The sequence below is a fragment of the Lissotriton helveticus genome, chromosome 6, assembly GCF_964261635.1.
Source record: "Lissotriton helveticus chromosome 6, aLisHel1.1, whole genome shotgun sequence".
In the NCBI taxonomy this organism is placed as follows: Eukaryota; Metazoa; Chordata; class Amphibia; order Caudata; family Salamandridae; genus Lissotriton; species Lissotriton helveticus.
In genome coordinates, this window is record NC_136067.1 from 1,587,091,527 (window position 1) to 1,587,118,671 (window position 27,145).

A 27,145-nucleotide genomic window follows, 5' to 3' on the forward strand; every position below is an offset into this window, starting at 1 on the left:
TTACTTATATTTTATTTGGGAGCAGCTAAGTCTTTGGGTCTAGGGTGAGAAGTTAATTAAGTAATAATTAATATTTTAGTTGGCAGCTGCTAAGTTTTTTGAGGTCTAGTGTGAGAAGTTAATTAACTAATAATTAATTACCAATTTATTATTAATTTAATTTCAAGTATGTACAATATGGAATGCTGATTTATTTTCATTATATTTTAGTTGCGGGCAGCTTGGTTTGTAGGTATCTTGGGTAGGAAGGTAATTAAGTAATAAATAATTAGCAATTTCACTTGCGCTGTTTGGATTGGGAATAGTGAATTTCACCCTTCTGAAATTTAACGCCTTTCCTGCTGTTGCACAGACTGGAGTGGGAATAGTAAATTTTACCCCTCCAAAGTCCAACACTTTCCTTACTGTTGCACTTTTTGGAATGAGAATGATAAATGTAACCCTTCCAAAGTCCAACGCTTTCCCTACTGTTGCACAGACTGGAGTGGAAAAAAATTAATTGTATCTTGTGAATTCATACACTTTCCCCACAGTTGTGTTGTCTGGAGTGGGAACAGTCAATTTAAACTCTCCGAAGTCTAACACTTGCCCTACTGTTGAACACACTGGAATGGGAATAGTAAATGTTGCCGCTCTGAAGTACAACTTTCCTTACCTTTGCACTGAGTGGAATAGTAAATTTAACCCTGCCAAAATTCTACATTTTCCCTGCTGTTGTAAATTGTACCCCTCCGAAGTCCATCACCTACCCTACGTTTGCGCTGTTTGGAGTGGGAATAGTAAATGTTACCCCTACGAAATCTGACGCTTTCTCTACTGTTTCACAAGCTGGAGTGGGAATAGTACATTTTACTCCTCAGAAGTTCAACACTTTCCCTACTATTGCGTCGTTTGGAGTGCGAATAGTAAATTGAACCCATCTGAAATCCAACGTGCTTCTCTGATGTTGTTTAGACCAGAGTGCGAATAGTAAATTTGACCTCTCTAACGTCCAACGCTTTCCCTTCTGCTGCTTAGACTGGACTGGGAATAGTTGTACTGACTGGAGTAGGAACAGTAAATCTAACTCCTTCAAAGTCCAACACTTTGCCTACTATAGCAGTGACTGGGGTAGAAATAGTAAATCTGACCCCTCCACTTTCCCTACTGTTGCATAAACTAGAGTGTGAACGGTATATGTAATATTTTTAGACTCCATTAGCTTTCATAATATCGCCTAAATAGATTTTATAGCACTAATTGTTTGTATCTTATATTTTAGATTATTTGTTTTTATATTAATATTATGTTTTTACTATATGTGTTTGGGTTTTAATTTTTTTATATTTTATTTATTGTCCACATTAATTAGTATATTTTTTCTTATTGAACTGTTTATACTTTTTATGATTTTACTGTGTTTGTATTATATATATATCTATCTATATTACCTACTGGCGGTCGCCAGTAGGTAGTAATAGTTAGGACCTATTGCCATAGGAAAAACGTTTTTTGTCTTGCCTTTGGTACTCGTTGACGAATATTCATAAAATTGTCAAAAAGAGGGTCAAAGCAAGTTCTGGTGTGCCTGGAAAGTTTCGGGGTGATCTGTTATGGGGGGGGGGGGGTGAGAAAGGGGGGTAAAGAAAAGTGTGTTTCCCATTTTAATTTCCACAGGATGGATAGTCGAACCTTCAGACCGAACCGTTGGACGTAATTACACCAAGTGTGGCAGAAAGATGGATGTTGTTATGCAGATTGACCTTTTTGTTATTTGGTGCAAATCTGTCCACTAGTTCTTGAGAAATGTACGTTTAAATTTATCGTGATATCGCTGGCCACAGATATTTTGCTGCGATTTCGCAATTAATTGTGAATACGCCAACAGGTATGCTCTGATTAGGTGGATGCAACCTGAACAAAGAGTTACGGCTGCCATTTCATCGATCGGGAACAGTTCCCAGGCTGAAAGTTTCTGTGAAAGCTATCAAAAGGAGTCAGGGTGGAGGTACTCTGACCCCATGTTTGAGAAATGGCGGTGTTAGTGATACAAGTTATGTGTCCAAATTGGGTTTTTTTTTTTAATCGTGCACTACATTCGTGACGACGACGTGTGTACCATTGCAGGGATGTCATGATTATCGACAACTTCGCGAATATTGGGGAGCATATATATATATTAAAAATATATTTGCACACACTCGTTGGTCACAGTCACAGACTCATGTTCCCACTCACATACCCACTCAGATACTTATACACCCATTCACATACCCCCTCAGACACTTATGCATCCACGCACATACTCACTCAGATACACATGCACCCAATCTCATACCTACTCAGACACTTATGCACTTACTCACATACCCACCCTTGTACCTATGCACCCAGTCACAGACCCACTCAGACACTCATTCACCCACTCACAGACCCACTCAGACACTCATGCACCCAGTCACATATCTACTCATTCAACAGAAAATTTCAGCATCTTCAATGTTGTTCTCCTCCACATGCTGGTTCTGATGCTCTCCCAGCTAATCCCCTTCTCCAGGTTGAGTTGGCATTTTTGGTGCAAAAAAAGCCCCAAAACTACCCCCAGGTAAAATTAGCGACCTCCTTAGATAACTTTCTATGAAATACGATTCAAGAAGAGAAAGTGGGTGTGTACTACATATTAATTTAGTTGAAAAGTATGTTATCCAATGATGTTCCTTTTTTTCAAGGTCACATGATCTTCGCAATGAGCGGTGTATATGCGATTACCGCATGGTAACGAAAATTGGATTTAAAAGTTGTTTTCCTTAAAAAGGATCACACAAGCACAGCTTTGAGGAGTACAGTAGTGAACAGCTATAGTGAAACATGTTCGAAACACATGTATATATATATGTGTTTTAGAGTTTTTGAAAAAAAAAGCGCTATTCACAATTTCTGAAGTCACTCTAACTTCCAATGTTGTTTTGGAAATGGAAAACACCAAGTAAAAGTGCTTTGGTTGAAAAATCATTACAGACAGACAACTTTAAAGACTATGGGCCCGATGTAGGTAATAGTGAAATACTGAATTCTAAATACTGAATTTTACTTATTCGGTATTTCAGATGTAGGTGAGAATTCGGTAAAAAATACCGAGTCCTTAATATTCGTTATTACCAAATCGTTAATTGAGATTCAGTAATAACAAATACCTACCCATTCATTCCTATGGGCTTGGAGGCCCATAGGAATGAATGTGAAGACATTCGGTATTACCGATTCGGTATTACCGATTCGGTAATACCGGGAGGTATTTCAAGGGTGCCAGGGTGTCCAAAGAGCACCCTGTTGCACCCCTGAAATGTGCATGTGTGCACATGTTGCACACATGCATGCCCTAAGGGCATGGATGTGTGCCACATGGCATTTCAAAACAAGCATTTGCATTGCAATAGGTCTCGCATTTGCGAGAGTTTGTGCTATTGACATTGTAAATGACACTGCCTTTTATTTAAGTATTTTGAAAACCTGCAAGTGGTGCACGTAAACACACACTTTGTAGGTTTTCTTAACACATACATGAAAGGCATTGTCATTTACAGGCATGCATACATAAAAATGTCATGCTAAATAAAGTGTAGCAATGAAGCTGAAGCAGCAGGATCACACAGGCCTCCACAGTGGTGTAGCGCAAAATGATGGGGACCACCCTGCAGAATGTGAGGAGGGTCCCTGAGTCTCAGATATCTTACCGATACTGCTTGGCCTGAACTGGGGCCCCATTGTTTAAGGGTTGGGGGGTTCCATGGTGTGTCCCTACCCATGCCGCATGGGTTTGTGTTACGCCCCGGGCCTCAATTCCCGAGGAGAAAGGCAACATACTGAAATTGCACGCAAATCACAAGTACAGCATACATACCAACCTTTTCACTATGGCTTATCATTTTGTGCTTTTAAATAGTGCTAAATCGACCTGAAGGTATTGGAGCGATTTACACGTGAACCGGTTACATTCACGTTATAGGGACCGGCAGGTTAAGTAATTTTAATCAAAATCAAAGGATGTCGAGCTCACAATGAATCTAGAACCTCGTTCTCCCAGTTCCAAAGTTGGCCGCTCTGGATGTAACACCACATCCCATCCCCCCAGAGCTGCATTGACCATTAAGCAAAATAAGCACATGCTTAGTGCATCAAGGGAAGGGGGGGGGGCACCAGGGCCAGTCTGGCCATAGCGGGCACCGGGTGTTTCCTTGGTAGGCCGCTAGGGTTCGGGGCCAGTTTTGGCCCCCTGGGGGCAGTGCTTAATTTGTAAAAAAAGAAGTGCAGGTGCTGAAAATTTTGCCAAGGAGGCCACCACTCACGTCTTCCTCCGGTGAGCCCCACTTTCAACATTCTCACTGCCTCAGTTTCTATCTTCTAACCTTGATATGTCCCCTAAGTCTTTGCTCTAAGAGTCTATCCTCTCACCTCTCTAATTGTTTTCTGTTACCATTGCCACACCCTGTATTTCTGATTTGCCCTTTACTTATTTTAGCCCTGCCCTTTTTTCTCTTCACTTTTATCCATGCTCTGCTCTCACTCCCCTCGATCTTGGCTCTTTAATATAATTCCCTAGCAGTGATTAGCTGTGTCTCCATGTTATCATTTGTCTGCTTTTTTCCTTTGTCCTGTCCTCCACATCCTTTCATTCTATCTTCTCTCTTCTTAATGCTCTCTTCTTCACATCATGTCTGCTTTCTCTTTGTATCGGATTTGCTCTCCTCCTTTACTTCTACTTTGCTCCGTTTTATCTCTCTCCTCTCTTGTTGTTTCTTCTCCTCTTTACTCTTGCTGTCTCTCATCTCTAACACTGCTGCTGCCTGTGACCCCTGTTGTCAGCATGTACATGTCCCTGCTATTTTGAACTCTGCATTTTCCTGTTGTCATTTCTAAAGAAGCGGAAGATTACATGTTTTACTTTCTTACCTACACTGAGTGCAAAAACAAAATGTACACCAAATGAAAATGCTTTTTTGCATATATTAATCAGTGTGGTATGACTGGGTTTATTGTGGAACAGGTGGCTGCTTGAGCACAGCAGGTCATGTCTAGTGCTGCCTGTAATTAGTAGGTCCAGGGATGGCGACGGCTGTGGTGCCTACTGGACTCAGGCATGCTCAGCAATTACCATGCTGGGGTGCAGTGCAAAGATTCTACTGGTGACGCCATGACGCACAAAAGTTGTGTTGGGCCACAGCCGCACCCAGCACATTGAGGATAGCAGCAATGCAGGGCTGCCGGATATGCTACTCTGGCTACGCAACAAATGGAAAGTCCACACTTACTTTCATTTATTCTTCCCCAAGAGCCCTCACTCCCAAGTTCCAAATGCGCTCTTGCAGCTTCCTTGCCTCAACTCCGTCAGGAGGCAGCCCGCAGCTACAATTATCCAATGGGAGGCTTAGGCTCAGGCAGTGGCAGGGTGCAGCAGACTCAGAGAATAGAATGCAAGACATTGTTTGTCGATGACTTCTTGGATTTGCGATCAGTGTGATGACATCATCACTAACGTGGTGGTACACAATCATGCCTGCCTTGACAGGCGTATGCCGGCCTGCCTATGAACATTTACCAGTCAGTCACCATGCCATATATGTTATTCTTCTTTATTTTGAATTGAACAATTAATATTGAGACCACCACCTGCAGGTTCAGAAATTGTAGCCCCGGCCTTGTGAAAGAAGTGCAGGTGCTGAGCAACTGAAAGCACCTGCTCAAATGAAGCACTGCCTGGGGGGCTGATTGTGTTACCGGGGGTTGGCTATATCGGCCCCCTGTAACAAAATCTCCCCAAACCGGCCCTCGCAAACTGGTCAGTTGCACTCCCCCTCACCTCAGGGGGTGCCGGCTGAGCAGTTTGCCAGGGCCGGTTTCTGTTGCCAGTCCGGCCTTGGGGGGGGCACCACAGACATTTTCCATTGCCAGATTTACCATGGACCATATGGTGAAAAACTGAAAGCTGAAAATATAAAGTGGAAGTATACAAAAATAAACGTAATTTTCCAACATTTTGTTTCATTTCAAATATTAAAATTTTATTTTACGGTTTAATATTGTTTATATTTTGATTTAGATATATATGGGGGCACCAAAATGTTTATAAAGTGCTTTGGACGTCTTAATCCGAGCCTGCCTCTCCCGTTGCCTGGATTCCCACAGGGCAAAACAATACAAGCAAAACAGAGGCTTAGAAGAGAAGTCACTCATGTCATCAGATAGTGCGATATTGATTTGTTCTTATTTTACACTTGGTCTCTATCTGAAGCCCTGAAAGCGCACCACGAAAATGTTTTGGCTTCTACAATCAACTACATGGAGCACTGTGATCCCATCAAAAATGACAAGTATTTATCAAAATACTGAAATCAATTTTAAGTGCACTATAAATCACAGTCTCATGACATAGTGACAACTTACTCCTGCTTGAGCAGTTCAAAACCGCTTTACTTGCACAAATCCATCTTGTATCAGCCAAGGTCTGTTAAAGGCAGGTACCAATAGCAGCAGCTACATTCACCCTCAGAAACCATTAGTAAACACACACACAGGGCAGCTCCTTTCCTGGTTTCAGACTACATGAAACATTGAAGCAGTCTCACATTTCCTGCAGGTCCTTAGAGAAGAAGGCATAGATTGTTGGCTGTTGTAAAAACATGTTCAGAATGTGGGGTGGCTTTAAGTGAGGTGGGTCCCTCCGGTACTAAAACCTGGCAGTAATTAATGACAGACCTTGAAAGGGGCCCCCTATCTAACCTTATATTCATGTCAGGGATGTATTTACTACATTTCAGATGTTTTACTTAATCTTACTTTCTCTAAGAATTTTTGCTTGCTCCAGGATGTTAATTAGTATTATTTTTTGCAGTGTATTATCACTGAATAGTGCCTACTCTGAACTGAGTCGCCTTTAGGGGCCCGAGTGATTGTTTATAAAGGGTCATGTTTGTGACCTCTGGCGGTTAAGCTGAAAGTAGTGCTAGTTTCCCACAGTGCTTTACAGTGGGCCATATGTATTTAGAACACATGGTCATTTAATCCTTGGCCTCTTCACAGTGCGCACAGAGCAATTGACATGTTTGCTACTTGTAATTGCGATTCTAATTGCAAGTGTGCAAAGGAAGTACATACTTGTCAAATATATTGACAGGCAGAAAGTAATCTGCAGTGCTTAGAGGTGAGTGGAAAAAAGATACAAGGAAGCAGAAGCAAGTGAAACTGAAAACAGGGAGTTGGGAAAAAAAGAGAGAGATGTGAAGAGGCTTTCAGGCTGTGTGGCAGAGATGTGGCAGGGCTTTCCGACTGCTTTCAGTGCTGGCACACCTCTGGGGCTATTAGGTGCCGCTGGGTCCCGGCACAGTTTACATCGATTAGCTGGGACTCCCCGGTGGCACAGAGACTTCTCTCTTTCCCCGGAGGGCAGAGAGGAAGCTGGCAGGTGACATTTCAAAGGCAATCAGTGAGTAATTTGGCACACTGGGTTCCAGCATCCTCAACGCGCATGCGTTGCAGAGGAAAGAGACCTCTTGAGATGGATGCAGCGTTCCAGGCAAAAACGTGCATGCGTTGCATTGCTTTCAATGCAGTGCGTGCCCGTTTTGGCGATTCCCTTGCGAGAGCCCGCAGCGCCAATCGGTCGCTTTCCCGCAAGGGAAACATTGCCTGCTCTCGGCTGCACCCTCCCTCGCGCGCGCCTGGTGCAATGCTTGTTTTGGTGTGCATTGGTCGAGCGCGCACACAACTCCCGCTTCTCCCCCTCCCCACCTCGCGCACGGCCAATGCTTGTTTTAACTTCCCTTCCCCACCCTGTTCTGTAATTTGCAAGTGTCCCTCACATTCTCAATTCGGTGTAAACCAGTGATGGGAACCAACAAGTATAATGAAACGAGTAACATATTTATTTTCATACATGTTTGCATTGGGAGAAATCCTTCGCAAATGCAAAAAACACTACTACTAAAATGGCCACCAAGTTCCAGTGGTTGACAGACAACTCAACTTTCCGACTGCTTTCAGTGCTGGCACACCTCTGGGGTTATTTGGTTTCCTGCTGGGCCCTGGCACAGTTTATATTGATTAGCTGGGACTCCCCGGTGGCACAGAGACTTCTCTCTTTCCCCGGAGGGCAGAGAGGAAGCTGGCAGGTGACATTTCAAAGGCAATCAGTGAGTAATTTGGCACACTGGGTTCCAGTATCCTCATTTTTAGGTCTCGCCTCCGCAACGCGCATGCGTTGCAGAGGAAAGAGACCTCTTGAGCTGGATGCAGCGTTCCAGGCAAAAACGTGCATGCGTTGCATTGCTTTCAATGCAGTGCGTGCACGTTTTGGCGATTCCCTTGCGAGAGCCCGCTGCGCCAATCGGTCGCTTTCCCGCAAGGGAAACGCTGCCTGCTCTCGGCTGCACCCACCCTCGCGCGCGCCTGGTGCAATGCTTGTTTTGGTGTGCATTGGTCGAGCGCGCACACAACTCCCGCCTACTCCCCCTCCCCACCTCGCGCACGGCCAATGCTTGTTTTAACTTCCCTTCCCCACCCTGTTCTGTAATTTGCAAGTGTCCCTCACATTCTCAACTCGGTGTAAACCAGTGATGGGAACCAACAAGTATAATGAAACGAGTAACATATTTATTTTCATACATGTTTGCATTGGGAGAAATCCTTCGCAAATGCAAAAAACATTACTACTAAAATGGCCACCAAGTTCCAGTGGTTGACAGACAACTCAACTTTACAGTGCTAACAAATGATACGTAACAGTGGAATGTGCTTTCCAGTATCGCCGTAAAAAATAAATGCCCTTCCAAGAACATCATAGAAATGTTTAGCCTTTGGACCTGCCCCACCCACCTTTGCCTATCTGTATATGCCACTCTTACGAGCGATCCATATACAAACACGGCAGATCACGTGACAAGTGTCTTTAACACAGTTCTATACGTTAAAGCAGCTGTGGGCATAAATATTATTTATAATACATTTTCGAGAAGCGTTTTTCTTTTACTCTGCAAATTGTATGGTTTATGTCATTCTAGAGAGCACGTGGCATTAAATTCCATAAAAAACTTTTTTGTAATTTTCTTTTAACATGCGGCCAGCATTCGACTATAAATGCACGTGTGACGCACATTTAATATTTTACTATTTAGACTACTCGTGAACATTCTCTCTGTTATCTGTATACTTTGTATTCCTCTTCCGGGTGGCAGGTAAAAAAGTGCACACACAAGCCTCGCCTACAACGCTTTACTCAGACAGCCTATGGTTATTTATTTACAAACGAACAGCAAAGTCTCTTACCTTGACAAAGTTGCTCCCTCTTTTATAGCTCACAAATGTTTAATCGGAGGATTGTAGGTGACTACGACCGGCCCATGGAAATGTATATCGTGTGCGTGCCTTTGTATAGCGCTTCATACCCCTGACGAGACTTGAAAGCACATTAGGGAAAAGGGTAGCACGAGTAAGCGCTTGGCTATCAGTAACAGTAGGAGGAAAATAGCTAACAGTAATAATGAGTTATAGGAGATGACAATAAGAGATCACATTACCGCAAAATCCATAGTCGTAGTTTTGCAATAAGAAACACTAGGAACTTTCCATCACTATCACTTTTTTCCGATGGTTAATTTTTACCGCAGCAGTAGTAAGAAAAAGTGACAGAAGCTTTGCATGCTAAAGAAAAGGTGACCTAAAAACATAAAGTTCAAAATTTTACTTGCAGGGTTGGTTGCTTACTGTATTTTTCAAGGTGTTGTTCCACAAAAAAGGTATATTATACGAATTAAAAACATGAGATATGCATGCCTTCTCCCCGTGTCCAAAACTAGCTTAAAAGAATTGTTAGAACTGTTGGTGCTGAGCACTGGCAGGACCCGGCCCACCTAAAGCCCTGCTCGTAGTATGAAATTTCGATTCTAGTACAACAACTAGAAAATGGCTCTCTCAAGATGAAGTTAACCGAGTAGTGTTGTAGTGTTGTAATACCTAAATGGACTTTCCCAGAAAAAAATATTTACAATGTCCCTCTCTGTTCCCTTTCATGAAAACAAACAATATCATTGTTATGCTATCTCTTACGTGTGTTGCCATTAGTATGCCGGTTTCTGTCCAGCTGCATAGCACAGATTTCCATTAGCCAGACACCCCTGAATAAAGTGACTATATGGATGCAAAGGAATACAAGCATTGGCATAGCCAATAGTCCTCTCCTTTGGGACCTTATAAGTGTTTAGCCATGCAACAGTTGATTTTGTTGCACCAAGGATATTGTGCTGGATAACTAAACACTTATAAGGTCCCAAAGGCGAGACCTATTGGCTATGCCAATGCTTGTTCCTCTTTCTACAAAGAGCAGAGTTGGATGTGCTGATGCCGAGGCACTCTTAAAGAAATGTATGTGTGGCCCTACATTTGTGACAACCTCATACTCCCATGGAGGTTTAAAGCTCCAGCCTCTGTTACGCAGAAAATAGCACTTCAAAATCTCTGCCTAATACACACACAGCACTTTAAAGACAGACCAGATCTGGTTTTTGCTACACTCTGTCTTCTGATTCAAGTGGTGCATGTGAAATGTTGCACACTGAAGGGAAAGGGATTACAGAGATGTCTTATATGGCAGACGCACAACAGATCTCAAGGTGCGAGTAATTTATTCAATTGTGTGTGTTTTTTACATCTGTTACAAGCTATACCTAAAAACAGATGTTCAAGAATTCAAACAAATACACACACACACACTCTCTCTCTCCCCAGACAGCCACAACCACCTACCGAGCAACACTGCTGTGTACAATCCAGCCTCCCATCACCTGTACAATTGGCACAATGTAACACCAAGCACAACAAATTAAAAAAAATCGATCAAAATTAACTAGGCTGAGGTTTTGAGTTTCAAGGTGTGCTTGAGAGGCGCGGTCTGTTTCATGTACCTCTATGATTGTGTTTCTGTGTGCAAGTGTTTTGTCTAGTCTAGCAGTGTGTTGCGTCTGCGTGTGAGATATTCTGGATGTGTACTTGTGCCCTGCTGGAGGTCTATAGACCCCCCGCCCCACTCTGGCCTGACTCTGAGAGGCTGTAAAGGGTCCTTGGTTTATCTCGTGCTTGCACCTGGTGCCCTCTTGTAAAGCTGAGAAGTTAAAGCGCCCACTCCGGACAAAGAGTCACACACGTGGGTCTGCGGTGGGAGCCGGGGACCCCCACATTATGCCGCTGAGTAACCACGCCCCCTCTTCCACCTGGGGTTCTGATACCGAAGCAGGCTCATAAACAACAAGGGGAACACGTGTTGAGAATATTTAGAAAGAAATGATGAGGTTTGAGGAGGGAGGTCTGGGGAGATTTTCCTGTTCCTAAACCCCCAAGGAAGACGCGGGAGACGGGAGCTTAATCAATTTGCTTCTCTATTCCTTCCAGTTATCCCTGCTACCCCCCTTCCTGTTCCCCGCCTCTTCCTGTTCCTCCCGATGCCTGCCCTGTTTTGAAGCCAGGGTCAGGCATGACGATGCGACACCTCCCCCTTTTGTATTTTAAATGTTCACCATACTTCAGAGTTTTTTAATGAGCCGAACAGGCCTCCGAATTGTTCTTTGTGGTCGGCTGGCTCGTATCTGGTCCGGCGGGCTCTTGTCTCTCTGGTCGTCAGGTTCCAGTGCCCCGCGATGTTCACGATCACTGTTTCTCTCTTGACTTGATGAGTCTGTGTCACAGTCAGGCTCTCGATCTCGAGTATGGGCAGATGGGTTGCACCTTTTGAAGTGTAATATGTTTCTGGTCGTCCGCTTTCCTTCCGACTCCGCAGTGACCATGGTCCCTTTTCTTCTTGTGACTTGCAGCGGGTGTGCAAGGTAGCGACTGTCTGGTCCTGCTTCACTAGTACCCAGTCTCCTTCTCGGATGTGAGACGTCTTGGCATGTCTGCGGTGATCAGCATATTCCTTCATTTTGGCTTTCTTGGCGTAATCAAGTTCTACTAGATTGTCATGGTCTGTGGTCACGACTCGGGATTGCGTGATAGCATCCGTAGTTGGGACCTGGGTACGCGGAACTCGCCCAAGCATTAGAGTGGCGGGGCATTGATTTGTGGTGCTGTGCGGTGTGGTCCGATAGGCTCGCAGCACTTCATTTAGTGCCGGTTGAATGTCGCGGCAAACCAGTTCAGCCTGCTGCATGGCCTTTTTGATTGTTCCCATAAAACGTTCTACCATCCCGTTGGCCTGGGGCCACAAAGGAGTGATCTTCCGATGTTCATGTGTTTTGCAAATTCTTGTCCATTGAATGGTGGACCGTTGTCTGTCTTCTCCACCGTAGGTGTTCCCCATGCTGCGAATGCTTCGTCGATGATGGGTATGACAGCCGTCGCTTTGGTGGAAGAGATTTGATGAGGAATGGGAAACCGGGAGTACTCGTCCATGATGATGAAGACGTATTTCTCTGATTTCAATGGGCCGAAAAAGTCAATGGGTACTTGTTGCCAAACACTGTCTGGGAGGTCCGACATCTGCAGTGGCGCTGGTGGTTCATCTCGTCCCACTAGTTGGCAGGATGTACAGTCTCGGAGCGTTGCTTCTACCATCTGGTCGAGGGACGGGAGCCAGACGCGTTCTCGTAACGCTTTCTTTGTAGCTACCACTCCTCGGTGTCCTTCGTGTGCTAGGTTGACAACTCCTTGTCTGAACCTTTGAGGGATCACGATTCTTCTGTCTCTCAGTAGTAATCCATCTGTACTGATAGACAGTTCTTCCTGGACATGTTTGAACGTGGCAAGTTCTTGAATGTTGCGATACAAAAGGGGATGATGGACGGAGCATTTGAACAAATCAAACACTCCCCCCAGTCAACTGATCTGGGTTTAATCCATCACCATTCTTTAGTTCACTCAGCCACCCCAGTTCAGACATGGCTATATGCAAATCAGTCTGACCCTGTGTCTTATGGGAACAGTCCAGCCCGAACTGCCAAGCCATGTCTTCTCTGGACCGGAAACAAGCATCCTGGGACCGGTTTCGGATTCATAATCCTCATCTGCCAGGCTATCTTGAATCCAGTGGCCAAGTGAACAAGGGACTCACGTCTGAGCATACCCTGCCACACTTAGGGCTAACAAAGCGATACAAAAGGGGATGATGGACGGAGCGTTTGAACAAATCAAACACTCACCCCCAGTCAACTGAACTGGGTTTAATCCATCACTATTCTTTAGTTCACTCAGCCACCCCAGTTCAGACATGGCTATATGCAAATCAGTCTGACTCTGTGCCTTATGGGAACAGTCCAGCCCGAACTGCCAAGCCATGTCTTCCCTGGACCGTAAACAAGCATCCTGGGACCGGTTTCAGATTCATAATCCTCATCAGCCAGGCTATCTTGAATCCAGTGGCCAAGTGAACAAGGGACTCACGTCTGAGCATACCCTGCCACACTTAGGGCGAACAAAGCGATACAAAAGGGGATGATGGACGGAGCGTTTGAACAAATCAAACACTCACCCCTAGTCAACTGATCTGGGTTTAATCCATCACCATTCTTTAGTTCACTCAGCCACCCCAGTTCAGACATGGCTATATGCAAATCAGTCTGACCCTGTGCCTTGCGGGAACAGTCCAGCCCGAACTGCCAAGCCATGTCTTCCCTGGACCGGAAACAAGCATCCTGGGACAGGTTTCGGATTCATAATCCTCATCAGCCAGGCTATCTTGAATCCAGTGGCCAAGTGAACAAGGGACTCACGTCTGAGCATACCCTGCCACACTTAGGGCGAACAAAGCGATACAAAAGGGGATGATGGACGGAGCGTTTGAACAAATCAAACACTCACCCCCAGTCAACTGATCTGGGTTTAATCCATCACCATCCTGCATCCGAAACCGGTCCCAGGATGCTTGTGTCACGACGTCAATGGCAAGAAACCACTAACCTCTGAGAGATGTCAGCAGGAGCGATGAAGAGACGAATATCCCCCCTCCTCTCCAGGACGCACCACACACAGTGTGAAGAAGAAACACAGCTATGTACGTTGTGCCCCCCGGGGAAAAGGGAAGTGGAGAAAATAACAAAAGGATGTTCTGTGGGGCTTCTGAAAGGACGTAGAATGCCGTCTACCCACTCCCTCGCTAGTCTGGTAGCACCCGCGATGGAATTCTGTAGGTGAGGGAAGAACAAGAACGAATAATTAGACTCCCAGCCCTCTACAGTTAAAATAGTCATACATATAAACCACTGTGGCGAGTACTAACTGTGGTATTGAACCGGCGTGTCTTATCCCTTCAATTGCAGCCACTCACGAACATTGGAATCCGAGGTACAGGTACCCGCCTCCTCGGCGGTTTTTAGATTGTCGGAGAAAATACAAATAATGCAACAGGAATCTCCCGGGTAGGCAAAATCAGCAAGGAAGGCAAAAGAAAGGAAAAAGCAAAATCAGCAAGGAGTCTGGATAAGTGTGTACCGGTACCGGCACACCAGGAACACAAAGAGATCCCAAGGAAAAGTACACAGTGACGGAGACGACAACGCGCTCCTGCGCGGGTCTCAAAAACGCCACTGAAACACAACGCGAGGCCACCCGTCTTACTGCCTGCGGGGACTCGCGTTTCTGGAAACGGAACTTCACGATAGCAGCTCCCGCTGCTTGGGGAAGACAAAGTACCAAATCCGAAGTGCAGGAAACAAACAAGGCTACGTCCGACCACTCTCACAGTCCTGATTGACAAGCCCTGAGCCGTTGACCGCGGAAGGCTTTTGTTGCCATACTTCCGCCTCCTCGGCTACGGGGCTTCTGGGGATTGTAGTCCCGCAACCGCCAGGCTCCCTCTAGTGGCGAGCTGCAGGTACTACATGGTCTAAACTTCACTGAATGCACGCTACCCGTTCCCACACCCCGGATAACCGCTACAGAGCCCCCTCTCGAGGACCGACGTCCCGGCGGTCGACCAGGCTTGCCAGGATTCGCTGGCTGAAACCTAGCCACCAACAAGGGACTGTGAACATTAGCGGAAGGCTCCCAAGTCCTGTCCTCCACACCATACCCCTTCCATGCCACAAGGTACTGCAACCTCCCACGGGTCAAACGGGAATCAAGGATCTCCTCAACCTCGTACTCCTCATCCCCATCCACCTCCACAGGACCCGGACGCGAGGGAAGACGCACACCCACCCGACAGGGACGAAGAAGGGACACATGAAATACCGGGTGAATACGCCAAGACTGGGGGAGGGACAAACGAACGGCCACAGGGTTAACCACCCCCTCTATGCCGTAGGGCCCAATGTATTTAGGTGCCAATTTCCCTTTCCCTTTTAATCGCAAGTTTTTTGTCGACAACCACACCTTATCCCCGACCTTGTACTCGGGTTCGGGAACCCGCCTCCTGTCAGCATAACGTTTCTGGGCCTCCTGTGACAGAGCCAACTGGTTGCGGGCATCGATTAAGACCGCCCGGAGGTGAGCATGATGCTCCTGTATGGACGGGTGAGAGGAAGTGACTGGCCACTCGAAGGGGAGCATGTCAGGATGGAACCCATATAAGCAAAAGAAGGGGGAGCACCCCAACGTGGAATGTTCCGCATTATTATAGGCGAACTCCGCCATCCAAACCAAAGGGAACCAGTCATCTGAGTTCTGAAGGGTGAAGCAACGTAAATATTGTTCCAGGGACTGGTTAAGCCGCTCGGTTTTGCCATCAGTCTGGGGATGGAAGCTGGATGACAACCGAGCCTCGATATGCAATGCCTGACAAAGCGCTTTCCAAAAGCGAGAAGTGAACTGGGAGCCTCTATCAGTAATCAGGACCCTAGGTATACCATGAGCTCTCACTACATGTTGGATAAACACCAAAGCCAATTCTGAAGAAGAAGGCAATTTTTTCAGAGGAATGAAGTGTCCCATTTTCGTCAAATGATCAATCAAGACTAAAATCGTGGTATAGGTCTCACAAGGGGGCAACTCCACTATAAAATCCATCGAGACAGTATGCCAAGGAGAAGGAGGGATCGGGATAGGTCGTAGCAACCCCACAGGTTTGGAATGACTGGATTTGCTTTGAGCGCAAACAGCACATTTCTGTATATAATCCTTGACATCCTTCCGCAGTGAAGGCCACCAAAAGGATCGTTCTATGCTGGCGATGGTTTTATATTCTCCCAGGTGTCCTCCCAACGTGGAGTCATGGCACATCTGCATAATGTGCTCCTGGAGCATGCTCGAGGGAACAAACAAAGCATGGAAATGGTACAACAGATCGTCCTTAGTGCTTCTGTGAACTGGGTCTTCCTGAATCCAGGCAGCGCCATCAATCCCAGACACCGTGACTTTCAGGTCCTCCAGGAAGTCGTTGGACATCACGAAAGCCAGCGTCGTGTCAGGAAAAGCCGAGGGAGAAAGAATGGTAGGGGGGTTTGTCTCGTCCACAAGAGGGGGTCCTGGCTGGTCGACCTTTCGGGAGAGAGCGTCTGCCTTGCCATTCTGGGGACCGGGTTTGTATTTAATGATAAAATCATAGTCCGAGAAGAAGAGTGACCATCGAAGTTGCCTTGGTGTCAATGCTCTCGCTGTTTTCAGGAATAGCAGATTCCTATGATCTGTATACATCTCGATGGTATGCAGAGCCCCTAGCAAGTAGTGCCTCCATTCCTCGCAGGCCCTCTTGATTGCCAGCAGTTCCTTGTCTGTGATCGAATAGTTTACTTCACTGGGTGTAAGTTTGCAAGAATAAAAGGCCACTGGATGCAGTTGCCCCGTCTCCGGATGTCGTTGGGATAACACCCCACCCAAGGCGTACTGTGAAGCGTCCGTTTCAACCACAAACGGCAGTGTAGGATCTGGATGCCGCAGGATCGGAGCTTGAGTAAAACGCTGTTTGAGTGTTTCAAAAGCCTGGTCGGCTTCAGGCGTCCATTCAAAAGACACATTTTTTCTCAAGAGTCTAGATATCGGAGTGATTATGCGAGAGAAGTCTTTGATGAATCTCCTGTAGTAGTTAGCAAACCCAAGGAAGCTTTGTACAGACTTGACATGTTTTGGGGCTGCCCACTGTGTGATCGCTTCTACTTTGTTCATGTCCATTTGGAACCCCTGGGCATTGATGACATATCCCAAAAAGGCCACCTCGTTAACATGAAAGAGGCACTTGTCCAACTTGGCGAACAGGGAATGGACTCGTAAACGATCCAATACTGTTTTCACATGGCAGACGTGTTCTGTGAGGTTACGAGAATACACCAGTATATCGTCAATATATACGATACAGATTGTTTCTAACAATCCCCTCAGTACTTCATCCATGAAGTACTGGAAGGCAGCAGGGGCGTTGCATAATCCAAAAGGCATCACTTGGTACTCGTATAAACCGAACTTGGTACGAAAGGCAGTCTTCCATTCATCGCCTGGCTTCACTCGTACCAAGTGATAGGCCCCACGAAGATCCAATTTGGTGAACACCTGTGCCCCCCGTAGCTGGTCCAACAATACTGGTATGAGGGGTAACGGGTACCTGTTCTTGATGGTTACTTTATTTATAGACCTATAGTCTATACACGTGCGGAGTTCGTCGCAGTCCTTCTTCGTTATGAAGAAGAGCGGAGAAGACGCCGGAGAGGTGGAATGTCGAATAAACCCTGAAGCTAGGTTTTCCTCTAAATAGGTCTTCAAGTAACGCGTTTCAGGTTCAGTAAGGGCATACACACGACTACAGGGGATGTCCGCCCCAGGAACAAGATCAATCCGGCAATCATAGGGTCGATGTGGTGGTAACTGAGTTGCCTTCCTTTTGTCAAAGACGTCTTGGTACTGCGCATACTCTCCAGGAAGTGCGGTAGCGCAACAGTACCTTCCATCACTGCATCCCTGGGCGAGAAGAGATGCCTGTGTTTCATGGGTTTCTTTGGACGCCCCAAGGGGACAGCAATGTTCTTGACAGTACTGGGATGTTAAGGATACAGAACGCGCAGCCCATTTCACCACTGGATCATGTAAGGTCAACCAGGGCATGCCGAGGATAAGGCGAAACTGGGGAGCGTCAATGATATCAAACTGGATGAGTTCTTGATGATTTAAACCCACACACATCACTAAAGGCACTGTATGATGCCGCACTGGTCCTGAGGTCAAAGCCTTTCCGTCCACAGCTTTCACCATTTCCGGAATTTTTTTTATTTTCATAGGGAATGCCCATACTCCTGGCATACTGTTGATCAATGAAATTCCCTGTGGCCCCTGAATCCAACAAGGCAGACACTGTGAAGGACTCATCCTCCGTGACCCGTAATGCAACTGTAATGTTCATATGAGCTACAGACGGTTGCAAAGTGTTGGCAAGATACAATGGGATCTTTTCCTCTTCCACTGAACCCAAGACGGAGACCCCGTCCATACTTGGGCTCTTCAGTTTTCCGACTCCTGTGTTACCGCGACTTGTTTTCTGGGACCCCCTCCAGGAGTTGACGTTTTTCCACGGGCGCGGCATTCTCTTATGAAGTGGCCACTTTTCCCACAGTAGTGACACAGCTTTTGTATGCGTCTTTTTTCTCTTTCCTCGGGAGTCAACGGACCCCTGACCCCTCCGATTTGCATGGGTTCCACTCCTGTTCCAGGTTTGGTGTAGTCCTCCGGGGGAGGGCGAGCCTTAGGATAGTAAGAACGTATTTCCCCTCTATTTTTGTCGCCTTTTCGGTCTTGCACTCGATGGTCGAGCTGGACGGCAAGGTCTATCATTTCATCACAAGTCTTGGGTAGTTGCACCACTTGGGAAAGCACATCTTTCAATTCTCCTCGAAGACCTTGATAAAACAAAGAGGTACGTTTCTCAGGAGGCCATTCTGTTTCCACTATAAGTCGATTGAAGGTGGTGATATAAGTCAACAAATCTTGTGATCCTTGACGAAGAGTCATTAATTCACGGTCTAGGGATAGCATGTGCGTTTTTCTATCAAATAGTTTCCTCATCTCACCACAGAAATCCTGGAAGTTGTGTAGTACTGGATCGTTCCTTTCCATTAACGGAATGGTCCAACTGGCAGCGTTGCCCCCCATGTAAGACATCATGAATGAGGTTTTTGAAGCATCGTCTATGAAAACAGTAGGTTTACAGAGGAAATGAAGTCTGCATTGATTCAGAAAAGTCTCGAACTTTTTGGTGTCCCCATAAAAACGCTCTGGAGGTGCTAATGGTATACCGGGGTTCTGGATGACATGGACGGTAGGAACTGACCCAGAAAGAGAAGGAGTTGTGGCTGGTGTAGCAAAGAATCCGCCCCCCGCCGAAGCCCCATCCGGGTTTTGTGTCGGGGGTGGTAGTGTGCCCTCTCTGATGTAACTTCTCCCCTTCCGAGTAAGGCCAGCCACCTCCCTTCTCAGGGAACCTACTTCGTTTCTAAGGTCATGGTTCTCCTGTCTTGTGGCATGGACCTCCTGTTGGAGGGTAGACAAACTCTCCAACAGGGAAGCCAACACGGTATTCGTATCCATCGCTCGGGCTGATTACGTACGTGGGCTTGTCAATCTGTCACGACGTCAATGGCAAGAAACCACTAACCTCTGAGAGATGTCAGCAGGAGCGATGAAGAGACGAATATCCCCCCTCCTCTCCAGGACGCACCACACACAGTGTGAAGAAGAAACACAGCTATGTACGTTGTGCCCCCCGGGGAAAAGGGAAGTGGAGAAAATAACAAAAGGATGTTCTGTGGGGCTTCTGAAAGGACGTAGAATGCCGTCTACCCACTCCCTCGCTAGTCTGGTAGCACCCGCGATGGAATTCTGTAGGTGAGGGAAGAACAAGAACGAATAATTAGACTCCCAGCCCTCTACAGTTAAAATAGTCATACATATAAACCACTGTGGCGAGTACTAACTGTGGTATTGAACCGGCGTGTCTTATCCCTTCAATTGCAGCCACTCACGAACATTGGAATCCGAGGTACAGGTACCCGCCTCCTCGGCGGTTTTTAGATTGTCGGAGAAAATACAAATAATGCAACAGGAATCTCCCGGGTAGGCAAAATCAGCAAGGAAGGCAAAAGAAAGGAAAAAGCAAAATCAGCAAGGAGTCTGGATAAGTGTGTACCGGTACCGGCACACCAGGAACACAAAGAGATCACAAGGAAAAGTACACAGTGACGGAGACGACAACGCGCTCCTGCGCGGGTCTCAAAAACGCCACTGAAACACAACGCGAGGCCACCCGTCTTACTGCCTGCGGGGACTCGCGTTTCTGGAAACGGAACTTCACGATAGCAGCTCCCGCTGCTTGGGGAAGACAAAGTACCAAATCCGAAGTGCAGGAAACAAACAAGGCTACGTCCGACCACTCTCACAGTCCTGATTGACAAGCCCTGAGCCGTTGACCGCGGAAGGCTTTTGTTGCCATACTTCCGCCTCCTCGGCTACGGGGCTTCTGGGGATTGTAGTCCCGCAACCGCCAGGCTCCCTCTAGTGGCGAGCTGCAGGTACTACATGGTCTAAACTTCACTGAATGCACGCTACCCGTTCCCACACCCCGGATAACCGCTACAGAGCCCCCTCTCGAGGACCGACGTCCCGGCGGTCGACCAGGCTTGCCAGGATTCGCTGGCTGAAACCTAGCCACCAACAAGGGACTGTGAACATTAGCGGAAGGCTCCCAAGTCCTGTCCTCCACACCATACCCCTTCCATGCCACAAGGTACTGCAACCTCCCACGGGTCAAACGGGAATCAAGGATCTCCTCAACCTCGTACTCCTCATCCCCATCCACCTCCACAGGACCCGGACGCGAGGGAAGACGCACACCCACCCGACAGGGACGAAGAAGGGACACATGAAATACCGGGTGAATACGCCAAGACTGGGGGAGGGACAAACGAACGGCCACAGGGTTAACCACCCCCTCTATGCCGTAGGGCCCAATGTACTTAGGTGCCAATTTCCCTTTCCCTTTTAATCGCAAGTTTTTTGTCGACAACCACACCTTATCCCCGACCTTGTACTCGGGTTCGGGAACCCGCCTCCTGTCAGCATAACGTTTCTGGGCCTCCTGTGACAGAGCCAACTGGTTGCGGGCATCGATTAAGACCGCCCGGAGGTGAGCATGATGCTCCTGTATGGACGGGTGAGAGGAAGTGACTGGCCACTCGAAGGGGAGCATGTCAGGATGGAACCCATATAAGCAAAAGAAGGGGGAGCACCCCAACGTGGAATGTTCCGCATTATTATAGGCGAACTCCGCCATCCAAACCAAAGGGAACCAGTCATCTGAGTTCTGAAGGGTGAAGCAACGTAAATATTGTTCCAGGGACTGGTTAAGCCGCTCGGTTTTGCCATCAGTCTGGGGATGGAAGCTGGATGACAACCGAGCCTCGATATGCAATGCCTGACAAAGCGCTTTCCAAAAGCGAGAAGTGAACTGGGAGCCTCTATCAGTAATCAGGACCCTAGGTATACCATGAGTTCTCACTACATGTTGGATAAACACCAAAGCCAATTCTGAAGAAGAAGGCAATTTTTTCAGAGGAATGAAGTGTCCCATTTTCGTCAAATGATCAATCAAGACTAAAATCGTGGTATAGGTCTCACAAGGGGGCAACTCCACTATAAAATCCATCGAGACAGTATGCCAAGGAGAAGGAGGGATCGGGATAGGTCGTAGCAACCCCACAGGTTTGGAATGACTGGATTTGCTTTGAGCGCAAACAGCACATTTCTGTATATAATCCTTGACATCCTTCCGCAGTGAAGGCCACCAAAAGGATCGTTCTATGCTGGCGATGGTTTTATATTCTCCCAGGTGTCCTCCCAACGTGGAGTCATGGCACATCTGCATAATGTGCTCCTGGAGCATGCTCGAGGGAACAAACAAAGCATGGAAATGGTACAACAGATCGTCCTTAGTGCTTCTGTGAACTGGGTCTTCCTGAATCCAGGCAGCGCCATCAATCCCAGACACCGTGACTTTCAGGTCCTCCAGGAAGTCGTTGGACATCACGAAAGCCAGCGTCGTGTCAGGAAAAGCCGAGGGAGAAAGAATGGTAGGGGGGTTTGTCTCGTCCACAAGAGGGGGTCCTGGCTGGTCGACCTTTCGGGAGAGAGCGTCTGCCTTGCCATTCTGGGGACCGGGTTTGTATTTAATGATAAAATCATAGTCCGAGAAGAAGAGTGACCATCGAAGTTGCCTTGGTGTCAATGCTCTCGCTGTTTTCAGGAATAGCAGATTCCTATGATCTGTATACATCTCGATGGTATGCAGAGCCCCTAGCAAGTAGTGCCTCCATTCCTCGCAGGCCCTCTTGATTGCCAGCAGTTCCTTGTCTGTGATCGAATAGTTTACTTCACTGGGTGTAAGTTTGCAAGAATAAAAGGCCACTGGATGCAGTTGCCCCGTCTCCGGATGTCGTTGGGATAACACCCCTCCCAAGGCGTACTGTGAAGCGTCCGTTTCAACCACAAACGGCAGTGTAGGATCTGGATGCCGCAGGATCGGAGCTTGAGTAAAACGCTGTTTGAGTGTTTCAAAAGCCTGGTCGGCTTCAGGCGTCCATTCAAAAGACACATTTTTTCTCAAGAGTCTAGATATCGGAGTGATTATGCGAGAGAAGTCTTTGATGAATCTCCTGTAGTAGTTAGCAACCCCAAGGAAGCTTTGTACAGACTTGACATGTTTTGGGGCTGCCCACTGTGTGATCGCTTCTACTTTGCTCATGTCTATTTGGAACCCCTGGGCATTGATGACATATCCCAAAAAGGCCACCTCGTTAACATGAAAGAGGCACTTGTCCAACTTGGCGAACAGGGAATGGACTCGTAAACGATCCAATACTGTTTTCACATGGCAGACGTGTTCTGTGAGGTTACGAGAATAGACCAGTATATCGTCAATATATACGATACAGATTGTTTCTAACAATCCCCTCAGTACTTCATCCATGAAGTACTGGAAGGCAGCAGGGGCGTTGCATAATCCAAAAGGCATCACTTGGTACTCGTATAAACCGAACTTGGTACGAAAGGCAGTCTTCCATTCATCGCCTGGCTTCACTCATACCAAGTGATAGGCCCCACGAAGATCCAATTTGGTGAACACCTGTGCCCCCCGTAGCTGGTCCAACAATACTGGTATGAGGGGTAACGGGTACCTGTTCTTGATGGTTACTTTATTTATAGACCTATAGTCTATACACGTGCGGAGTTCGTCGCAGTCCTTCTTCGTTATGAAGAAGAGCGGAGAAGACGCCGGAGAGGTGGAATGTCGAATAAACCCTGAAGCTAGGTTTTCCTCTAAATAGGTCTTCAAGTAACGCGTTTCAGGTTCAGTAAGGGCATACACACGACTACAGGGGATGTCCGCCCCAGGAACAAGATCAATCCGGCAATCATAGGGTCGATGAGGTGGTAACTGAGTTGCCTTCCTTTTGTCAAAGACGTCTTGGTACTGCGCATACTCTCCAGGAAGTGCGGTAGCGCAACAGTACCTTCCATCACTGCATCCCTGGGCGAGAAGAGATGCCTGTGTTTCATGGGTTTCTTTGGACGCCCCAAGGGGACAGCAATGTTCTTGACAGTACTGGGATGTTAAGGATACAGAACGCGCAGCCCATTTCACCACTGGATCATGTAAGGTCAACCAGGGCATGCCGAGGATAAGGCGAAACTGGGGAGCGTCAATGATATCAAACTGGATGAGTTCTTGATGATTTAAACCCACACACATCACTAAAGGCACTGTATGATGCCGCACTGGTCCTGAGGTCAAAGCCTTTCCGTCCACAGCTTTCACCATTTCCGGAATTTTTTTTATTTTCATAGGGAATGCCCATACTCCTGGCATACTGTTGATCAATGAAATTCCCTGTGGCCCCTGAATCCAACAAGGCAGACACTGTGAAGGACTCATCCTCCGTGACCCGTAATGCAACTGTAATGTTCATATGAGCTACAGACGGTTGCAAAGTGTTGGCAAGATACAATGGGATCTTTTCCTCTTCCACTGAACCCAAGACGGAGACCCCGTCCATACTTGGGCTCTTCAGTTTTCCGACTCCTGTGTTACCGCGACTTGTTTTCTGGGACCCCCTCCAGGAGTTGACGTTTTTCCACGGGCGCGGCATTCTCTTATGAAGTGGCCACTTTTCCCACAGTAGTGACACAGCTTTTGTATGCGTCTTTTTTCTCTTTCCTCGGGAGTCAACGGACCCCTGACCCCTCCGATTTGCATGGGTTCCACTCCTGTTCCAGGTTTGGTGTAGTCCTCCGGGGGAGGGCGAGCCTTAGGATAGTAAGAACGTATTTCCCCTCTATTTTTGTCGCCTTTTCGGTCTTGCACTCGATGGTCGAGCTGGACGGCAAGGTCTATCATTTCATCACAAGTCTTGGGTAGTTGCACCACTTGGGAAAGCACATCTTTCAATTCTCCTCGAAGACCTTGATAAAACAAAGAGGTACGTTTCTCAGGAGGCCATTCTGTTTCCACTATAAGTCGATTGAAGGTGGTGATATAAGTCAACAAATCTTGTGATCCTTGACGAAGAGTCATTAATTCACGGTCTAGGGATAGCATGTGCGTTTTTCTATCAAATAGTTTCCTCATCTCACCACAGAAATCCTGGAAGTTGTGTAGCACTGGATCGTTCCTTTCCATTAACGGAATGGTCCAACTGGCAGCGTTGCCCCCCATGTAAGACATCATGAATGAGGTTTTTGAAGCATCGTCTATGAAAACAGTAGGTTTACAGAGGAAATGAAGTCTGCATTGATTCAGAAAAGTCTCGAACTTTTTGGTGTCCCCATAAAAACGCTCTGGAGGTGCTAATGGTATACCGGGGTTCTGGATGACATGGACGGTAGGAACTGACCCAGAAAGAGAAGGAGTTGTGGGTGGTGTAGCAAAGAATCCGCCCCCCGCCGAAGCCCCATCCGGGTTTTGTGTCGGGGGTGGTAGTGTGCCCTCTCTGATGTAACTTCTCCCCTTCCGAGTAAGGCCAGCCACCTCCCTTCTCAGGGAACCTACTTCGTTTCTAAGGTCATGGTTCTCCTGTCTTGTGGCATGGACCTCCTGTTGGAGGGTAGACAAACTCTCCAACAGGGAAGCCAACACGGTATTCGTATCCATCGCTCGGGCGGATTACGTACGTGGGCTTGTCAATCTGTCACGACGTCAATGGCAAGAAACCACTAACCTCTGAGAGATGTCAGCAGGAGCGATGAAGAGACGAATATCCCCCCTCCTCTCCAGGACGCACCACACACAGTGTGAAGAAGAAACACAGCTATGTACGTTGTGCCCCCCGGGGAAAAGGGAAGTGGAGAAAATAACAAAAGGATGTTCTGTGGGGCTTCTGAAAGGACGTAGAATGCCGTCTACCCACTCCCTCGCTAGTCTGGTAGCACCCGCGATGGAATTCTGTAGGTGAGGGAAGAACAAGAACGAATAATTAGACTCCCAGCCCTCTACAGTTAAAATAGTCATACATATAAACCACTGTGGCGAGTACTAACTGTGGTATTGAACCGGCGTGTCTTATCCCTTCAATTGCAGCCACTCACGAACATTGGAATCCGAGGTACAGGTACCCGCCTCCTCGGCGGTTTTTAGATTGTCGGAGAAAATACAAATAATGCAACAGGAATCTCCCGGGTAGGCAAAATCAGCAAGGAAGGCAAAAGAAAGGAAAAAGCAAAATCAGCAAGGAGTCTGGATAAGTGTGTACCGGTACCGGCACACCAGGAACACAAAGAGATCCCAAGGAAAAGTACACAGTGACGGAGACGACAACGCGCTCCTGCGCGGGTCTCAAAAACGCCACTGAAACACAACGCGAGGCCACCCGTCTTACTGCCTGCGGGGACTCGCGTTTCTGGAAACGGAACTTCACGATAGCAGCTCCCGCTGCTTGGGGAAGACGAAGTACCAAATCCGAAGTGCAGGAAACAAACAAGGCTACGTCCGACCACTCTCACAGTCCTGATTGACAAGCCCTGAGCCGTTGACCGCGGAAGGCTTTTGTTGCCATACTTCCGCCTCCTCGGCTACGGGGCTTCTGGGGATTGTAGTCCCGCAACCGCCAGGCTCCCTCTAGTGGCGAGCTGCAGGTACTACATGGTCTAAACTTCACTGAATGCACGCTACCCGTTCCCACACCCCGGATAACCGCTACAGCTTGTTTCCGGTCCAGGGAAGACATGGCTTGGCAGTTCGGGCTGGACTGTTCCCACAAGGCACAGGGTCAGACTGATTTGCATATAGCCATATCTGAACTGGGGTTGCTGAGTGAACTAAAGAATGGTGATGGATTAAACCCAGATCACTTGACTGGGGGTGAGTGTTTGATTTGTTCAAACGCTCCGTCCATCATCCCCTTTTGTATCGCTAAGTTCTTGAATGTTGACAGCTTCGTTTCTGTGAGCGTCGTCTAAGTGTCTCCACGAGTTGGTGCGTATTCGGAGCACAATGTTTTGGATCGTGGCGTCTTGAGCTGATGATTCTCGGATGGCTTCCAACTGGACCACGGGTGGACAGGCATGGTCGATGACAAAGTGGAGGTATTCCTCCGCCACAGAGTTTTACACTTGTGTTCGGGTCTGTGGGTGTCGGGACATGTAGTCCGCTGGGTTTTCTGCCTTCCCCGGTTTGTGGATAATAGTGTAGGTGTAGTCCTGTAGGCAAATTCCCCACCGTTCAATCCGTGGGGGCATCTTGGCCCACGGGTTACCAAAGATTGTTGTCAACGCCTAGTGATCCGTGATGAGTGGGAAGTGGGAAGTGGTTCCCGAAGATGAAAAGATGAAAGTGTTCACACGCCCACACAACCGCAAGGCTTTCTTTTTCTGGTTGGGAGTAGGCTTTTTCTGTGTGGGTGAGACTGCGACTGGCATATGCTACAATGTGGCGTTGGTCAGCTTCATCATCATACTGTGCCAAGATTGCACCTAATCCCACCGGGCTGGCATCTATGGTGATTTCGGTCTTTTGTTTGGTGTTGAAATAGGCTAGGTTGATCGCAGTACTCACTGCCTCTTTGATTTTGTTGGAAGCGTGTTCGCAAATATCTGACCACAGGAATTGCTGTCCTTGACGTGTAAGTTCTCTGAGTGGATAGCTAATGGTGGCATAGTCTTCGATGTAACACGCACAGTAGCTGGCCATCCCTAGAAATGATCGGAGGTTTCGTGGTTGAGGAGT

At 47.3% G+C, this 27,145-nt stretch overlaps 1 protein-coding gene across 1 annotated transcript in view; it reads left to right on the top strand.

The window, feature by feature from the left end:
* The window catches only part of IYD (iodotyrosine deiodinase), a 226,424-nt gene that overhangs the window by 147,153 nt on the left and 52,126 nt on the right, over positions 1-27,145 (top strand). The gene's annotated exons all lie outside the window — the stretch shown is intronic.